The sequence below is a fragment of the Schistocerca gregaria genome, chromosome 3 (assembly GCF_023897955.1).
Source record: "Schistocerca gregaria isolate iqSchGreg1 chromosome 3, iqSchGreg1.2, whole genome shotgun sequence".
In the NCBI taxonomy this organism is placed as follows: Eukaryota; Metazoa; Arthropoda; class Insecta; order Orthoptera; family Acrididae; genus Schistocerca; species Schistocerca gregaria.
In genome coordinates this window covers 325,957,644-325,963,643 of record NC_064922.1, presented here as the reverse complement: position 1 = coordinate 325,963,643, position 6,000 = coordinate 325,957,644, and positions in this window count along the sequence as shown.

Below are 6,000 nucleotides of genomic sequence, written 5' to 3'. Positions count from 1 at the left end.
GGCGGACTGCACGATGTTGGGGCGTGAGCGGAAGACGGCCTAACGGTGTGCGGGACCGTAGTCCAGCTTCATGGAGACGGTTGCGAATGGTCCTCGCCGATACCCTAGGAGCAACAGTGTCCCTAATTTGCTGGGAAGTGGCGGTGCGGTCCCCTACGGCACTGCGTAGGATCCTACGGTCTTGGCGTGCATCCGTGCGTCGCTGCGGTCCGGTCCCAGGTCGACGGGCACGTGCACCTTCCGCCGACCACTGGCGACAACATCGATGTACTGTGGAGACCTCACGCCCCACGTGTTGAGCAATTCGGCGGTACGTCCACCCGGCCTCCCGCATGCCCACTATACGCCCTCGCTCAAAGTCCGTCAACTGCACATACGGTTCACGTCCACGCTGTCGCGGCGTGCTACCAGTGTTAAAGACTGCGATGGAGCTCCGTATGCCACGGCAAACTGGCTGACACTGACGGCGACGGTGCACAAATGCTGCGCAGCTAGCGCCATTCGACGGCCAACACCGCGGTTCCTGGTGTGTCCGCTGTGCCGTGCGTGTGATAATTGCTTGTACAGCCCTCTCGCAGTGTCCGGAGCACGTATGGTGGGTCTGACACACCGGTGTCAATGTGTTCTTTTTTCCATTTCCAGGAGTGTAGAATCTAGTTTCAAACATGCACTCGACTCATACAGTTATAGCTGGTGGTGGCTTCGATTTACCCTCGATACGTTGGCGAAAATACGTGTTTAAATCTGGAGCTACCCATAAATTGTGAATACACATTCTCTGAATGTTATTTCTAACAGTAAACGGTTCTGAAAACGCACTTGACCTCTTAGCAACAAATAATCCTGAGCTAATAACGAGCATCAAAACGGATACAAGTTTAAGTGAAAACAAGGTTGTAGTAGCGAGACTGAATACAGTAACTTTCCAAATCCTCCAAAAATAAACAAAAAATATACCTACTCAAAGTAGCATATAAAAATTCACTTGGCGCCTTCTTGGTAGACAATCTACACTCCTTCCAAATTAGCAATTTAAGTGTAGGCCTGATTTGACTTGAATTCAGAGAAATAGTATCGACAGCAACTGAGAGATTTATAGAACATAAATCTTTTACAGAGCTCGATATTTAGCGCAGTGTTCATGCGAGATGCTTTTAGCAGCTTTCATAGAGAAAATTTGCCTCGAAACTTGGCACAAAATCCATAGAGGTTCTGGTCTTACGCAAAGTATGCTAGCTGCAAGACAAAATCAATGCATTCTATGCGCGATATCAATGGAAATATTATCGACGACAGTCCTTCTAAGGCCTTCCGAAATTCCTTCACCCAAGAAGACGAAGTAAATATTCCAGAATTCGAATCAAGAACAGCTGCCAACGTAAGTAACTGAGAAGCAGATAACGTCGGGGTAGTGAGGCAACTTAAATCACATAATAAAAACAAGTCTTATGGTCCAGACTGATAGGAACCATATAGTATGCTGACGCAATAGCTCCATACTTAACGATCTAGAACAACCGCTCGCTCGACGAATGATCCTTACCAAAAGACTGGGAAGTTGCATAGGTCACACGAATATTCAAGACAGACAGTAGGAGTAATGCACTACATTATAGGCCAATATCATAACTGTCGATGTGCAGCAGGATTTTGCAACATATCGGTTTTCATCATTTCCATTTGCAGTCTGTTTCTTTCATTGCTCCAGATATTTAGCATCACTTTCAGCAAATAATGCGCTTTGCATCTCTTAAAAAATGTCACCCATTTGTGTGAAATGTGTGGGTCTGGTAACTCCTTAATGAACGATAAGACGTCATTCTGTGCATATGTTTCAGGAAATAGTTCGTCACTGTTTTTATTTATATTGAAATAATTTATAAGTTTCATTATGTTCTCCGTCTTAAGGGGCTCTTCAAGATTTAACTGAGAGCTAAGCTTCAAAATTGGATCTTCACTAAAGTCAAATCATCTTTCTAGATATTCCGGAATCTTAGTGAATACTTGCTGAACTTCTGTGATCAATTTTGCTTGTTCGTATTGTGGACATTTTACGGAGTTTGTAATATCTTGAATGAGAAGAAATTATTTCTTTGGTTCTAATGGCTCTGAGCACTATGGGACTTAACATCTTAGGTCTTGAGTCCCCTAGAACTTAGAGCTACTTAAACCTAAATAACTTAAGGACATTACACACATCCATGCCAGAGGCAGGATTCGAACCTGCGAACGTAACGGTGGCGCGCTTCCAGACTGTAGCGCCTAGAACCGCTCGGCCACACCGGCCTGCAAATTATTTCTTTGTCTACTAATAATTCATGTATGCAACTTTAGAAATGCGGACTATATTTGTTATCTGTATGCAATCAATTGCCATTTGTTTTATAGTTGTATTAAATAAATGCTTAACAGTGTGGACAAAATAAGTGTAAATCTCTGGGAGTGTTACTTCATCTTCCACTTCACTGTCGTTTTCATGGTCTACGAATGTCCAAATAAGTTTGGCAGTATTGTTTTCACCCTGGCTTAGAAAATAAGACTAACATTGGCCGGTCCTGGAGAGATCTATCTACACCACGAAAAAGAGTCAAAAAGCGCGTAGGAACATGCCGGAGCAGTGTGGAGTATTCTGAGTGCAGGAAACTCAAAAAATTTTCTTCAGCTCACTCCCCTTCTTCGCGCTTGGATAAAACACATTAAATGCCTTAACCACTAACGATTAAACATCGTGCGACAGTAGCTTTAGTCCATATTTCGCATTATTGTACAGTACATGCGTGTGACAATGTCCAGCAGTAAGATGTGGTGATGTGGTGCTTCCCCCCATTTTTTTTCAGCTCCATGAAAACAGACTGGTTTTTCCTGTAAATGACGGGACAGTTGTCCGCACCATAAGCAACTAGTTTCGATCCTGAAAGGCCAGTCTTAATGATGCTCTCTTTAGGCTTCTTGGCTATAGAAGTCGATGTTTCGTCAGCGTCTAATTAAAAATCTATAACAGCTGAAGTCGTCCCCTTTTCTTGGTCGAAGTGCCGGATAGCGACTGGAAAATATTTCATACTTCCTTTATGTGACGCATCACATGCAATCGAGAACGGAGCTGTAACAATTTTTTTTCTAAATTTTTTTATTAGGATTTGGTGGCACTACTTTCTCTACTATAAGTTCAGCTTTAGTCCGTTCACAGCGAATTTTGGATGATACTTTCGACTCTTGAAACAAAGTTGAGATAGGAGGGCATTTCCACAGCCTTCTTAAGGTAACTGTGATGATGTTTCACTCCATGATATGTGAATAACACGCGATCTAGTGTTTCCTCTTCCTGACTAGTTCCCGCTGTCACGAAATACTGTTGAGTAGTCGAATTTCTTAACACATCCCGCACCTTATCAATATTGATAAGTCTTGGTACTGGCATTATGCTTTACCACTTTCACTGAGTCGTACTTCGCTGTAAAACTTATACGCATGTTTTACAATTCCGGTGTATTCATCTTGTTTCGAAAGCCGCCCCGAAAAGTCTGTTTCTTGTAGCCATTTGTCTTTGAAATGACACATGTTATACATGTAAACGTATCATTCAGTCACTACAATGCCATTTTAAACACTTCAGTTTTAAAGCAAACACATGCCGTGTGCCGTTCACCTAATACAGCCACAACAAAATGCTTCACATCAATCAGCTGCACGCAACAGTGGGCGCGTTCATTAGTTCAACAGCGATATTCCCTTTAAAATTAGTAGGTCTTTATTGCAAGCACCGATAATAAAATGAAAATGCAAATTTGTCATGGCTCGTTTCGTTCGTAAGTTTTTTGCTGCTATATAACTGTGCAGAAGAACAAATATACATAAACTGATATTGTAATTCTGCTTTATTACAAGTGACATACAGCTATCGTAAGAAAAAAAGCTATCATTGGCCTATCTTTCCTAGTTCGCTCTTACTGGAGCGTTCAAATGACTTAGTGACAACGGGCACGGCTGTATAATAAAAATGCACAGCCTCTTTGAACTCTTCGACATGGCTTGTCTAACAAATGAACGCGTCAACTTATATTAAAATACATTGGAATTGGTTCTGACAAATCCACAATACTTCCAACTTGTGACGCAATGTGATACAAAATGTTGAAACCATAGAATAATCAAATTGAAAACTTTAACTGACTCCAGTTTCATTATCTGGCTTCTGTACAAAATTTTTAAAAAATGAAATTAGTAATTATGAATTTAGTCTGATTTAATGGCGCCCGAAAACCAGACGTTTGACGTCCGGTCGGTACATTCGACAGGGTACCACAGATTTTATTTAAAAATCGGATTGTCCGATCTTAAACTGGACAGTTGGTAACCCTACTCAGAAACAAAAGTTGGCTCGGAGGCATGCATATATATTCATTTGCATCGTGTCCAGATCACCAGACAAACAAAAACAAACATTAGTTCACTCATACTGAGTATAAATGTGACGCAAGATGTTTATAATAGCCTGTACGACGATCTGATGATGGTAACAAAAGTTTACCGAAACCGGTCATCCACAATAGTGTTTTATTGCGATATTCGCTAAGAAGTTTTTCTTCTCCTACGAAAACAACGTTTGTGTAACGAATAAATCTTCTGTTTCCCAGTGGGGTTCTTAACAGCACTCCTGACCATCATCAGTACACGGGGGAAAGTCCTTTTGCTCTGATGCCGGCTCGATTCCATCATGGCATACCATCGATGAGATCATCAAGCTAACCGTGGCCCAAATTGTCCTATTCTTCAATGACCTTTCTGTGTAAGGCGCACGGCGCACGACGTTTATTTATTTATAGTACTTGGTTGTCGAAGTAAAAAGCCCACATAGAGTATGTTCGACTGGGTTAATGTCTGAGGAACAGGCAGGTCACTCCATTCTGTTGTTCCTAGAATTCTGCGGGAAAATGGATACGAGAACAGCACTATGAAGATGCGAGATATCATCCATCAAGGTGAAACTGTCACCAAAATGTTGGCAATATGGTCCCACTACTGGTTGCAGAATCTAGTCCCTGAGAGGTGTATGTGGCCCCATGGAGTGCCACCCAAGAATATCATCCCACCACCACCTTGTTGTACATGTGGGACGCAGAGTTGGAGGTGTTCAGTATCACTGGGTTGTCTCCAAATATATTTCGTAACTTGAGTTCCCATCATTTAGTTGAAAAATCTCAGTAAAGAATCTGTCGCTCTGCCCAGAAACCATTTAAAAATGGAACGACTTCATCACTACTACTAAATACAACAAAGTGAGAACCAAGTTAAAGCACTTTTAATCAGTTTTTTTTTCGAGATGAGTTATTCTACCTGATACCACAGTAAACTAGCATTAATATCCTGCTAAAGCGATTGCGTGGGACATTGCGGAAAGAAATGCATCGCCGTAAATGGCGATGAAAGGATTTGGGGCTGCACAAATCGCTCTCAACCACAGAGTGTTGAATGTCGGGCAGTTGTGGACCAAAAACGAACTGAAAACAGTTTCACACCCAACTGAATAAAAATGCATCAATGTATGACACGTTGGAAGAAGTGTTGTATGTTGTTGTTGTTGTTGTTGTGGTCTTCAATCCTGAGACTGGTTTGATGCAGCTCTCCATGCTACTCTATCCTGTGCAAGCTTCTTCATCTCACAGTACATACTGCAACATACATCCTTCTGAATCTGCTTAGTGTATTCACCTCTTGGTCTCCCTCTACCATTTTTACCCGACACGCTGCCCTCCAATACTAAATTGGTGATCCCTTGATGCCTCAGAACATGTCCTACCAACCGATCCCTTCTTCTGGTCAAGTTGTGCCACAAACTTCTCTTCTCCCCAATACTTCCTCATTAGTTATGTGATCTACCCATCTAATCTTCAGCGTACTTCTGTAGCACCACATTTCGAAAGCTTCTATTCTCTTCTTGTCCAAACTACACTCCTGGAAACGGAAAAAAGAACACATTGACACCGGTGTGTCAGACCCACC